Below are 15,127 nucleotides of genomic sequence, written 5' to 3' on the forward strand. Positions count from 1 at the left end.
AACTACCGCATACGCTTCCTTGTGGCCTTCTACAACCGCTGGAGATTCCTGACAAACCTTGGTCCTGTGTGGCAATGGACTTTATTGTGGATCTGCCGGTTTCTAAAAAACACACTGTTATCCTCACCGTAGTCGATAGGTTTACCAAGATGGCACATTTCGTACCTTTGCCTAAACTCCCGACTTCTCCTGAATTGGCGGAGGTCTTTGCTAAAGAGATTTTTCGTTTACATGGGATTCCTTCTGAGATCACTTCTGATAGAGGCTCCCAATTTGTTTCACGTTTTTGGAGGTCGTTCTGTTCTCAATTAGGCATCAAATTGAATTTTTCGTCCGCCTATCATCCTCAGTCTAACGGAGCTGCTGAACGAACTAACCAGAAGATTGAGCAATACTTACGTTGTTTTGTTTCCGAACACCAGGACGATTGGGTCGGTTTGATTCCTTGGGCAGAGTTTGCGCACAACAATCTTGTTTGTGACTCCACGCATTCAAGTCCCTTCTTCATGAACTATGGCTTTCATCCATCCATTCTTCCCCCGGTTTCTCCTTCCCAAGGAGTGCCGTCGGTTGATGTCCATGTGGCCAACTTGAGGAAGTTGTGGGATCAGACTCGACAGATTCTTCTACACAATTCTGTACTGGTAAAGAAACATGCTGACAAACGTAGAAGGGCGGCTCCGAATTTTGTTCCAGGCGATAGAGTGTGGTTGAGCACTAGGAATATTCGTCTTAAAGTTCCTTCCATGAAATTCGCTCCTCGTTATATTGGTCCCTACAGGATCTTGACTCGAATTAACCCAGTGGCATATCGTCTAGCTCTTCCAGCTACTTTACGCATCCCGAACTCCTTTCACGTGTCATTGTTGAAACCTCTAATCTGTAACAGATTCTCCTCCACAATCGCCCCTCCGCACCCTGTTCAGGTGGAGGGTCAGGAGGAGTATGAGGTTAACTCCATTATTGATTCTCGTGTCTCCCGGGGACGAGTACAATATTTAGTTGACTGGAAGGGATATGGTCCTGAGGAGAGGAGTTGGGTACCACAAGAGGATGTTCATGCTCCTCGTCTTCGCAGGGCATTTCACTCCCGCTTTCCATCTCGCCCCGGCTCCTTCCGCCCGGTGGGCGTATCTGAGGGGGGGGGTACTGTCAGGGTACCTGGAGTCTCTACCGTTGAGAGAGGTAGAGACTTAGAAGGTTATCCGTCCGGACGCCATGTCTCCTCGGTCTCCCGCGGTTCACTCGGTCTTGCTAACGCCGGCCGCGAGGGAGTCACTTCCTTTTATAACAGAAGGACCGGAGGTAGACGTCATGACGCTAACCCGAAACATCCTGCCACTCAAATCTCGGGAGACGAATCAGGACTCGCCGGAGGCGTGTCTCCTCTCCCTAGCCAGGATACTTAACGGTGGTTCTCTCATTCACTCATTGCCCTGTCGTGGTTCTAGTCCGCCTAGTCACACAGTGCTTTATGATTCACTTGTCTTTTGGTTCTGACCCGGCTTTGTTGTTTACTCTCCTGCCTTTCTGTTATCCTTGACCCGGCTTGTCTCTCGCTTACCCGTCCTCTGTTATCCTCGACCTCGGCTTGTCTCTGACCATTCTATTGTAGTTCTACGTTAGTCCGGCCATTCTAAGGACCGGTATACGTATCAGCTACTCTTTGTACTCTGCGTGTTGGATCCCTGACCCGATCCTGACAATGTGGGGACATATGGCGTGTGTTGGATGTAGTTGGTCTTTTGTACTGGTGTGGTTCTATCCTCAAAATTGAGGGTGGGTTATCTGACGTGTATCTTTTCTTTAGGTGATAAGTCCTAACTTGTCTGTTGGCATAATCTTGTTTGTCCCTTATGTATTTTTTTACTTTGATATGTTTTGTATCAATTTCTATTTTTTCAATTTTACTTTGGATTAAGACTGAGTTTTGTTGATATACATTGCTCTCTGTGAAGGGCAATAGTTTTTCTTTGAGGTCATTGATTTCCCTATCTAGGTTTGACAGTTTTTTGCTTTTTTTCTTAATTAGAGTATCCATGAGGCCAAATGTACAAGTTTCCAATTTACTATTCCATTCCTCCATGAATTCTAGATCATCTTGATCTGAGGTAGGTAGTTTCATAAGTCTTAGGCCTCGGGGTGTGATATGTTCGTCAATATATTTTTTAAACGTAGCAATCTCCCATTTGAGTTTGATTTCTACTGTAAGGGCTCTTTCTAGTTTAATAAAAAGTTCTTGTTGAGAAAAGATAGGGGTCCTAACATAAATAGGACTAGTAGGTTGGGTGGAAAATACATTGTCTATATCAATAGTGTGGTTGGTCCTATAGTCAAAGATAGACATATTAAAAGCAGCTAAAAACCGGAGGGATATAAGCAAATACAAGAAAAAAGTGGGGAGTAGGTTAGCGCTAATAATATATAAAAAAGGCAGCAACCTAACAGAGGGTCACCCTCTAACCCTCTGGGATAAGGATGTACAGGTAAAAGGAGGAAAAAGGCTGCGCCAAAAATGACCTAAAAATACAGTGAAATAAGTCCCATAAAAAGTAAAAAAGTAATAAAATAAAAAGTACTTTTAAAACAAATTGTCAATGTTTGTTGCACTGGTTGTACTGGTAGAGTGTTCTACTGGTAGAGTGTTCTCTCTTCTTGTGATGCTTTGGATCCTCCCGTGATATGTAAAATATAAAAGGGAAAAGGACCAATTGTGCAGGTTGTGGGGTACGTAGTAGATAAAAAATAAAATGTAAAGAACTCACATTTGCATGAGCTATAACCAGCTCAAGGGGAATAGACGTTCTGCAGTATAATCCCTGCTAGTAGGATATCACGGAATTCTGGTCCACTTTGGGTCTGGTGCTGTCCAATTCTCAGGAGAAGGGAGAGAAATATAGACAAACGATAGTGCTCTCCGAAGATAAAATGTGGTATAGATGCAAAACAAAGTAAATATACTCACAGTATAAAGTGCAGATGACACTGCACTTGAGATATTGCGTGGGTGGTATAATCCCCACCTTAGGATGTATAAAATAGCCAGGAAAGGAAAAAATATAAAATAGAAGTGATAAAAATATATAATAAAAAATATGAATGGCACAAATTCATATTTGCCAAACGTAATTTATTATTAAAAGTATATAATAAAATCCATTAACGCGTTTCACCACTTGGGTTTTATCAAAATGGAATAACTTTAAAACCTGGCAAGAATAAAATATATATAGGTGCACTGTTACTTTAAAAACGGCGCCAAACATAACATCAATTAACATAAGCCAATCACAGTTAGGCATAAGACATATGAAAAATAAAACTTAAAATACTGTTAAGAATAGGTATATTTTTAAGTGGAGTGAGGTCTAGCATGTGCCAGACATAATAGGTGAAAGGAAAATTAAAAACGAAGCTATATAGCTTGAGGAATCTTATATTGTTTATATATAATGGCGTGTCACGTGACCCGCATGGGATTATGGGGAATGTAGTGCGCGGGCCACGTGATCGCACTCATCCCCATCCAATGAGCGTCCTGGGAGGGCGGTGCTCGTGCGCGTCACATGGTCCGCGTCACACAAGAGCAGTGTGACAGCGGACTCCTGTGATCGGCGTACAGGAGTTTGGGAAATGTAGTTTAAAGACCCGAAATGGGTTTTAAATAGAAATAGATCGCACCAACATATAAAATATCAGGGAAAGAATTAGTGTGCATATTAGGAATGCTTAATAGCAATAGGTAGCCATATATATAGTAAAATAACATATAAAAAAATAACATATAAAACTTAGCTTGTTATTAGCAGGCACAAGCATTATATATAGTGGTAGTCATATTTATGTGGAATGTGTACCAACATGGCTAATATTCATCACATTTAGTGTAGGATAAATTAGCAGCATAATGTTTTTTAAAATTATAAGAAATAAAATAAATATGAAATATCTTAAAGGGCAACACTTGCTCTATAAAACCATATGTGAAAACATATATATATACAGACACATATAAGAATATCAAGATAAAAGAATATCAAGATAAAAAATATATAAGGATAAGGATATCTGACTGGTAAGTGGTCATATTGGGGGTATCCTAGGACATAATGCCGTAGGTGACAACTATGGATAGGATAACTCCCAAATGACCACAATAAGAAAATAAAACCACATATTAATAAAAAGTTATAAAAAATTAAATAAATCAAAGTCTGCATTTAAACCTTTGGGGGCTAGGGTCTGTAGATTGAATACCCATTCCATCTCGTTTCTGCCTAAGATTAGCAGAACACTGTCGCAATATAAAAAATGGATATGCTAACCATTCCGTATCAAAACATTTTGAAAAACACAATCGGGACCCTAAATTTCTTAATTGCATAGGTATAAAAAAATGCAAAGTTCCCTGGAGAGGGGGAAATCTTAAAAATATCTTAGGCAGAAACGAGATGGAATGGGTATTCAATCTACAGACCCTAGCCCCCAAAGGTTTAAATGCAGACTTTGATTTATTTAATTTTTTATAACTTTTTATTAATATGTGGTTTTATTTTCTTATTGTGGTCATTTGGGAGTTATCCTATCCATAGTTGTCACCTACGGCATTATGTCCTAGGATACCCCCAATATGACCACTTACCAGTCAGATATCCTTATCCTTATATATTTTTTATCTTGATATTCTTTTATCTTGATATTCTTATATGTGTCTGTATATATATATGTTTTCACATATGGTTTTATAGAGCAAGTGTTGCCCTTTAAGATATTTCATATTTATTTTATTTCTTATAATTTTAAAAAACATTATGCTGCTAATTTATCCTACACTAAATGTGATGAATATTAGCCATGTTGGTACACATTCCACATAAATATGACTACCACTATATATAATGCTTGTGCCTGCTAATAACAAGCTAAGTTTTATATGTTATTTTTTTATATGTTATTTTACTATATATATGGCTACCTATTGCTATTAAGCATTCCTAATATGCACACTAATTCTTTCCCTGATATTTTATATGTTGGTGCGATCTATTTCTATTTAAAACCCATTTCGGGTCTTTAAACTACATTTCCCAAACTCCTGTACGCCGATCACAGGAGTCCGCTGTCACACTGCTCTTGTGTGACGCGGACCATGTGACGCGCACGAGCACCGCCCTCCCAGGACGCTCATTGGATGGGGATGAGTGCGATCACGTGGCCCGCGCACTACATTCCCCATAATCCCATGCGGGTCACGTGACACGCCATTATATATAAACAATATAAGATTCCTCAAGCTATATAGCTTCGTTTTTAATTTTCCTTTCACCTATTATGTCTGGCACATGCTAGACCTCACTCCACTTAAAAATATACCTATTCTTAACAGTATTTTAAGTTTTATTTTTCATATGTCTTATGCCTAACTGTGATTGGCTTATGTTAATTGATGTTATGTTTGGCGCCGTTTTTAAAGTAACAGTGCACCTATATATATTTTATTCTTGCCAGGTTTTAAAGTTATTCCATTTTGATAAAACCCAAGTGGTGAAACGCGTTAATGGATTTTATTATATACTTTTAATAATAAATTACGTTTGGCTTTATATTTGTGCCATTCATATTTTTTATTATATATTTTTATCACTTCTATTTTATATTTTTTCCTTTCCTGGCTATTTTATACATCCTAAGGTGGGGATTATACCACCCACGCAATATCTCAAGTGCAGTGTCATCTGCACTTTATACTGTGAGTATATTTACTTTGTTTTGCATCTATACCACATTTTATCTTCGGAGAGCACTATCGTTTGTCTATATTTCTCTCCCTTCTCCTGAGAATTGGACAGCACCAGACCCAAAGTGGACCAGAATTCCGTGATATCCTACTAGCAGGGATTATACTGCAGAACGTCTATTCCCCTTGAGCTGGTTATAGCTCATGCAAATGTGAGTTCTTTACATTTTATTTTTTATCTACTACGTACCCCACAACCTGCACAATTGGTCCTTTTCCCTTTTATATTTTACATATCACGGGAGGATCCAAAGCATCACAAGAAGAGAGAACACTCTACCAGTAGAACACTCTACCAGTACAACCAGTGCAACAAACATTGACAATTTGTTTTAAAAGTACTTTTTATTTTATTACTTTTTTACTTTTTATGGGACTTATTTCACTGTATTTTTAGGTCATTTTTGGCGCAGCCTTTTTCCTCCTTTTACCTGTACATCCTTATCCCAGAGGGTTAGAGGGTGACCCTCTGTTAGGTTGCTGCCTTTTTTATATATTATTAGCGCTAACCTACTCCCCACTTTTTTCTTGTATTTGCTTATATCCCTCCGGTTTTTAGCTGCTTTTAATATGTCTATCTTTGACTATAGGACCAACCACACTATTGATATAGACAATGTATTTTCCACCCAACCTACTAGTCCTATTTATGTTAGGACCCCTATCTTTTCTCAACAAGAACTTTTTATTAAACTAGAAAGAGCCCTTACAGTAGAAATCAAACTCAAATGGGAGATTGCTACGTTTAAAAAATATATTGACGAACATATCACACCCCGAGGCCTAAGACTTATGAAACTACCTACCTCAGATCAAGATGATCTAGAATTCATGGAGGAATGGAATAGTAAATTGGAAACTTGTACATTTGGCCTCATGGATACTCTAATTAAGAAAAAAAGCAAAAAACTGTCAAACCTAGATAGGGAAATCAATGACCTCAAAGAAAAACTATTGCCCTTCACAGAGAGCAATGTATATCAACAAAACTCAGTCTTAATCCAAAGTAAAATTGAAAAAATAGAAATTGATACAAAACATATCAAAGTAAAAAAATACATAAGGGACAAACAAGATTATGCCAACAGACAAGTTAGGACTTATCACCTAAAGAAAAGATACACGTCAGATAACTGTCAGGGTACCTGAGGCCTCTACCTCCAAGGGAGGTAGAGACTTGGTGGTGTATCCGTCCAGGCGAGCTGTTTCCTCCGTTCCTCGCGGTTCATCCAGTCACTTAAACACCGGCCGCGAGGAATCCACGTCCTTTTCTAGCAGGACGCTCAATACTTGACGTCATGACGCTAGCACGAGCAATCTGTCACTCAAGTGTCCGATATCCAATCGGTACTTGTCAGAGGCGTGATTTCCATCCAGAGCCAGGGTATTTAAGCTTACTCCTTACTTCAGCTCATTGCCCTGTCGTGGTTCTAGCTTGTCTAGTCACTCAGTGCTCTGGTATTTCTAGTTTGCTCTTTTGGTTTTGACTCGGCTCGTTGTACTACCCTGCTTCTCTGTTATCCCTTGACCCGGCTTGTCTCTCGCTTATCTGTCTTCTCGTTCCCTCGACCTCGGCTTGTCTCTGACTATTCTTTACTCTCGGTACGTTAGTCCGGCCATTCTAAGGCCCGGTATACGTACCTTTCCACTCTTTGTACTCTGCGTGTTGGATCCCTGTCCCGATCCTGACATTACGACAGGGCCAATGGATCCTGCAGGTACAAACAGTCAGCTTGGTTCTTCGGATCCCAGGTTTGACGCCATGGAACATAGGATGGATCAGATGGCATTGGCACTACAGGCACTTTTGTCTCGTGCTAGTAATCCACCTGAGGAGACACGTACTCCTTCTATCTCTCCTGCAGTCTCAGGTCTAGAGGTAGCCACTGTAGGTGCTTCTTCCCGTATTACCCCACCAGTACGTTATGGCGGGTCACCGGAGAGGTGTCGTGGCTTTCTAAACCAGATTAGCATCCATTTCGAATTACAACCCCGCTCTTATCCTACAGATAGAGCAAAGGTTGGATTTATTATTACTCTGCTCATTGAAAAAGCTTTGAGATGGGCCAATCCTTTATGGGAGAATGATAATCCACTAGTCTATAATTATAATGCCTTTGTAGCTGCGTTTAGAAGAACTTTTGACCCTCCTGGCAGAAAGGTCAATGCAGCTAGATTAATGTTACGCCTTAAACAGGACAATCGAACACTTGTGGATTATGCACTAGAGTTCAGATCCTTGGCGGCAGAAGTTAAGTGGAACGAACAGGCTTATATAGATGTGTTTCTGAATGGGTTATCAGATGTAATTCTTGACGAGGTCGCTACTAGAGAACTCCCTGAAAATTTGGAGGATTTAATTTCTTTTATATCTCGTATTGATGAACGCTTAAGAGAGAGGCAGAACACTCGAGATAGGACCCGTAGACCCTCCTTTAAACTAGCGCCTACCTTTCAAATCTCTGAGTTCGAAGACTTACGTATTCCTGAACCTATGCAGATAGGCAGTACTCATCTCACTGAAAGGGAGAGACAGTACAGGAGAAGGGAGGGTTTATGTATGTATTGTGGAGTCAGGGGTCATTTACGCCTAAATTGTCCCAATCGTTCGGGAAACGCTCGCACCTAAGTTCCTCTAGAGGACAGGCCTTGGGTGTTTCTACTTTGTCCTCTATTCACAACTACAAGGAGCTCAGGCTTGTGTTACCCGTTTCTTTAAAGTGGGAGAAGGGAGTAGTTAAGACTATGGCACTAATCGATTCTGGAGCTGCTGAGAGCTTTATAGATCAGGGTTTTGCTGCCAAGCATGCTATTCCATCCCAGTTAAAAGAGACACCTCTGGCTGTCGAGGCCATCGATGGTAGACCGTTACTTGAGCCTGTTATTTTCCATGAGACCATACCGATTAACTTGACTGTTGGCATCCTGCATAAAGAGGATATATCCTTGATGCTCATTTCTTCTCCGTCTGTTCCCATAGTCCTGGGGTACTCCTGGCTGAGGAGACACAACCCTATTATTAATTGGGAATCAGGGGAGATAGTTTCGTGGGGAGAGAATTGTCAAGAAAAATGCTTGCGGAAGGTCTTACCTCTTGGATTAACTAATACATCGAATACCTCTGATAATCCTACAGAGACACAAATTCCGCCTCAGTATCTAGATTTAAAGGCAGTATTTGACAAAAAGAAAGCCGATACCTTACCCCCACACAGGTCCTTTGATTGCAAAATTAACCTACTCCCTGGTACCATGCCTCCCAGAGGTCATGTATACCCATTATCTATAAAGGAGAACTCAGTCCTAGAGGAATATATTCACGAGAATTTAGACAAGGGATTCATCAGGAGGTCCTCCTCCCCTGCCGGGGCTGGATTTTTTTTTGTTAAAAAGAAAGATGGTTCTTTGAGACCTTGTATTGATTATCGAGGCTTGAATAAGATAACCATTAAAAATGCCTACCCGATTCCCTTGATCACCGAACTCTTCGATCGTTTGAAGGGCTCTACTATTTTCACCAAGTTAGACCTCAGAGGGGCATATAACTTGGTGAGAATCCAGCAGGGACATGAGTGGAAGACGGCATTCAATACTCGATATGGTCACTATGAATATACTGTCATGCCTTTTGGGTTATGCAATGCGCCAGCAGTATTCCAAGATCTGATTAATGAGGTTCTTAGGGAATTTCAGCAAGAGTGCGTCATTGTATACCTAGATGATATACTCATTCATTCTAGTGACATTGAGATTCATCACAAGCAAGTCAGGAGGGTTTTGCACAAGCTTCTCCAGCATGGCTTGTACTGCAAGTTGGAGAAATGTAGCTTTGATCAAACCCAGGTAACCTTTCTCGGCTATGTGATCTCTGGGGAGGGATTTAAGATGGATCCGGATAAGCTCCAATCCATTCTAGAGTGGCCTTTACCCACAGGTCTTAAAGCCATACAGAGATTTATTGGTTTTTCCAATTATTATAGGCGCTTTATTAAGGGCTATTCTTCCATTATTGCACCTATCACTAACATGACCAAACAGGGGGCTGACACTAAGAATTGGACTACTGAAGCTCTCCTTGCGTTTAAAACTCTCAAGGAGCTTTTCGCTTCCGCTCCAATTTTAGTTCACCCTGACACTTCTCTGCCTTTTTTGCTCGAGGTAGACGCATCAGAGACTGGTTTAGGTGCTGTTCTATCTCAAAGGTTGGGTGTTGATAAACCATTACATCCATGTGGATTTTTCTCTAAAAAATTGACCGGTACTGAAAGCAGGTATGACATTGGTGACAGAGAATTACTAGCGGTTATCAAGGCTTTGAAAGAATGGAGACATTTATTGGAAGGTACATTACATCCTGTTACCATCCTGACAGACCACAAAAACTTGTCCTATATCGGAGAGGCCAAGCGTCTGTCCTCCAGGCAAGCTCGTTGGTCGTTGTTTCTTACCCATTTCAATTACGTTCTGACTTACAGACCTGGGTCAAAGAATTCTAAAGCCGATGCGCTATCTCGCCAATATGAACCCTCTGCTTCAGTTGAACCACTTTTGTCTTCCATTGTACCCAAATGCAATATTATTGCTAATACCAGTCTCAAAATTCATTCTCCGCTACTTGACCAGATCTTGAAGTCACAACATCTAGCTCCCGGAAACACTCCTGAGGGAAGAAACTTTGTTCCTCCTGAACTTCAACTGGAGCTCTTACAATGTTTTCATGAAAGTAAAATAGCTGGTCATCCTGGTATTCGCAAGACATACTCTCTGATATCCAAGGATTTCTGGTGGCCTTCACTTCGAAAGGATATTGAGGAGTTCGTCGCAGCTTGTGAGACTTGTGCCAAGACTAAACTACCTCATGCATCCCCATGTGGCCTGTTACACCCCTTGGACATTCCTGAGAAACCTTGGTCCTGTTTGTCCATAGACTTTATCGTTGATTTGCCTGCTTCCAAAAGACAGACTGTTATTCTCACGGTGGTGGATAGATTTACTAAGATGGCCCATTTCGTGCCATTACCTAAACTTCCGACCTCTCCTGAATTGGCGGAGATTTTTGCGAGAGAAGTTTTTCGCCTACATGGGATTCCTTCAGAGATTGTTTCTGATAGAGGCTCTCAATTTGTCTCACGTTTCTGGAGATCCTTTTGTTCTCAAATGGGCATTAAATTGAACTTTTCCTCTGCCTATCACCCTCAGTCTAACGGAGCTGCTGAACGTACTAATCAAAAGATCGAACAGTATCTGCGTTGCTTTGTTTCCGAACACCAGGACGATTGGGTCGGTCTGATTCCTTGGGCGGAGTTCGCACACAATAACCTTGTTTGCGATTCAACTCGCTCTAGCCCTTTCTTCATGAACTATGGCTTTCATCCTTCGATTTTTCCTTCGGTTTCCTCTTCTCAGGGGATACCGTCGGTTGATGATCATGTCGCCAACCTGAAGAAATTATGGGATCAGACTCGACAAATTCTCTTACATAGTTCCTCGCTGTTCAAGAAACACGCTGACAAGCATAGAAGAGCGGCTCCTGTTTTTGTTCCTGGGGATAGGGTATGGTTAAGTACTAAGAATATTCGACTAAAAGTTCCATCTATGAAATTTGCTCCTCGCTACATAGGTCCTTACAGGGTTCTCACTCGTATCAATCCGGTTGCGTATCGCCTTGCTCTGCCACCTGCCTTACGCATTCCTAACTCTTTTCATGTCTCCTTGTTGAAACCCCTCATTTGCAACAAATTCTCCTCTAAGGTCCCCTCGCCTCGCCCTGTTCAGGTGGAGGGTCGGGAAGAGTACGAGGTCAGCTCCATCATTGACTCCAGAATTTCAAGGGGAAAATTGCAATATCTGGTCAACTGGAGGGGATATGGTCCTGAGGAGAGGAGTTGGGTACCTCAGGAGGACGTCCATGCTTCTCGCCTTCGCAGAGCATTTCACCTTCGCTTCCCATCTCGCCCCGGTTCATTCCGCCCGGTGGGCGTATCTGAGAGGGGGGGTACTGTCAGGGTACCTGAGGCCTCTACCTCCAAGGGAGGTAGAGACTTGGTGGTGTATCCGTCCAGGCGAGCTGTTTCCTCCGTTCCTCGCGGTTCATCCAGTCACTTAAACACCGGCCGCGAGGAATCCACGTCCTTTTCTAGCAGGACGCTCAATACTTGACGTCATGACGCTAGCACGAGCAATCTGTCACTCAAGTGTCCGATATCCAATCGGTACTTGTCAGAGGCGTGATTTCCATCCAGAGCCAGGGTATTTAAGCTTACTCCTTACTTCAGCTCATTGCCCTGTCGTGGTTCTAGCTTGTCTAGTCACTCAGTGCTCTGGTATTTCTAGTTTGCTCTTTTGGTTTTGACTCGGCTCGTTGTACTACCCTGCTTCTCTGTTATCCCTTGACCCGGCTTGTCTCTCGCTTATCTGTCTTCTCGTTCCCTCGACCTCGGCTTGTCTCTTACTATTCTTTACTCTCGGTACGTTAGTCCGGCCATTCTAAGGCCCGGTATACGTACCTTTCCACTCTTTGTACTCTGCGTGTTGGATCCCTGTCCCGATCCTGACAATAACCCACCCTCAATTTTGAGGATAGAACCACACCAGTACAAAAGACCAACTACATCCAACACACGCCATATGTCCCCACATGCCCCTAAAAAACACTACTCTGTGTCACATAAACCTACTAATTTTTCTCCCAACAAGCCAAGACCTTACTATAGAAACTACAACTCTGGCTATGCACCTGCATCCTCATATCACCAACCAGCACCCTACCAACCGCGTAGAGTTACCAACAATACTTCTACTCACTATGCCTCTCGTCACAACTACTACAATGCACGAAGCCCAGATGCCCATAACCACTCACACAAAACCCACAAACTTAATCACTACTATAAAAATCACTCAGAGACTCCCATTGCACACACCAATAGATATCAGTTGTTATCTATCGATTCCGAAATAGAAAACGATGATCATTTTTTAGAGATTCAAACACATCCCCACGCTTTCAGCAACACACCGTATCCTACAAGGACCAAAAAAAGACCCCTAAGCCCAGAGGCAAACGAAGTGGTAGAAGACAGCAAAAAAGAGAGACTAGAGAGACTAGAAAGACAATAACTACCCCCAAAGAGTCAGATACTGGTATTTTTAATCTATCACAAAAAATTCTAAGTGCAGCACAAATCTCTGTTTTAAGCAAAGGGCTAAAATATGCCCCGACTAACTCATTTAAGCCATTTCAGGCATTTTTAGATGTAAACAAATTCACACGCAAAGCTACACTAAAAAGATTTTATAATTCACTAAACACTAACACTAATCCTCCTTCCCCTTCCCCTATACCACCTACAGACCAACCTTCCGTTATCAGCACAGATCTGAAACCACAATCTACTTTTTATCCTTATAATTTTAAATCCGCTCCTCTCATAATGTTTGAAAAATCCGTACTAAGAGATTTTGATAAAATCAAATACAGCAAATACGACACTCAAAATCTAAATAAAGTAGAGATAACAGCTATGAGAGAACTACAAGAAGATTTAGACATTGTTATCAAACCTGCAGATAAAGGTGGGGGTCTGGTCATTCAATCAAGTGCCATGTATATACAAGAAGCCTATAGGCAACTAAATGACACTAATGTATATAAGAAATTATCTGAAGACCCAACTCCATATATACAACAAAAACTTAATACTTTTTTACAAAAGGGGCTAGATAAAAACATTTTAAGCAAAAAAGAGTTTGACTATATATCCATCAAAAATCCCATAATTCCTGTAATTTACTTTCTGCCTAAGATACACAAAGATGCCCAAAACCCCCCAGGTAGACCCATAGTGTCAGGGATAAGATCCCCCTTATGCAACCTATCTCAGTACATCGACACTTTACTCCAACCAACTGTGAAACTTATGAAGTCTTATCTGAAGGATTCTATGACATTACTTAACTTTTTAAATGGATTTTATTGGGAACGAGATTTTATATTCGTGACATGTGATGTCACCTCCCTATACACTATCATCCCGCATGAATTAGGTTGCAATGCAGTTAGATCTATGCTCTCTAACGAAAAAAGAGTTCCAGACACTCAGATTGATTTTATTATAGAAGGCATTGATATCATTTTAAACAATAATTATTTCTGGTTTTTTAACTAATTTTACCTCCAAAAGAGGGGGACAGCTATGGGGACCAGGTTCGCTCCCAGCTATGCCAACCTCTTCATGGCTGACTGGGAATCCAGTGCCATTTGGGGGCAGCATGCGTGGGAGCAGAACCTGGTCACCTATTTTAGATATATCGATGACCTGTTTTTTATATGGAGAGGTTCAGAGGACTCACTCAATGCTTTTATTTCACACCTCAACTCCAATAATAGAGGAATTGTTCTAACACACGAATATAGTAGAGATTTAATTAATTTTTTAGACCTAAGTATTTTTATTAAACAAGGGGTTGTACATACAAAAACATTTTTTAAAAAAGTATGCACCAACACAGCAATCGACCAGTCTAGCTGTCACTATAAACCATGGCTTGAGAGCGCCCCTAAAAGTCCATTTTTAAGAATGCGAAGGAATTGCTCTCATATTAATGATTTTAACGAACAATCGTTGCTTTTAAAAAATCAATTCATTGAGAAAAACTACTCACCCACAAAATTGGAGAACATTATAACAACAGTAAAAAGTAAACCTAGAGAAAATCTCTTAACTTACAAAGATAAAGATTCCTCTAAAGCCCCTACTCTTCCCATAATTTTTAATTTCAACAATAAAAGTGGCTTTATTAAAAAAACGATTAAAAAACACTGGCATCTTTTAAAACAAGATGATCTTCTTAAAGAAATATTACCAACACAACCTAAAATTGTTTTTAGAGGTGCACCAAATTTTAGATCTATTTTAACTAACAACTATACCAGAGAAACAAAAGAAACACAATCTACTTTTTTAAACGGGATGACAGGTTTTTATAAGTGTAAACGCTGTGTTGTATGTAAGAGTACTAATCCCACTACCCAGTCAAAAATCACTAGTTTTAAATCAAATGTAACCAATAAGAGTTATACTATTAAAGATTTTATTACTTGTCATACCACTAATGTCATTTACCTATTGGAGTGCCCATGTGGCCTCCAATACGTTGGTATGACAACTAGATGCCTGAAGACAAGATTAGCAGAACACTGTCGCAATATAAAAAATGGATATGCTAACCATTCCGTATCAAAACATTTTGAAAAACACAATCGGGACCCTAAATTTCTTAATTGCATAGGTATAAAAAATGCAAAGTTCCCTGGAGAGGGGGAAATCT

This window comes from Pelobates fuscus, chromosome 2 (assembly GCF_036172605.1).
Source record: "Pelobates fuscus isolate aPelFus1 chromosome 2, aPelFus1.pri, whole genome shotgun sequence".
Lineage (NCBI taxonomy): Eukaryota > Metazoa > Chordata > Amphibia > Anura > Pelobatidae > Pelobates > Pelobates fuscus.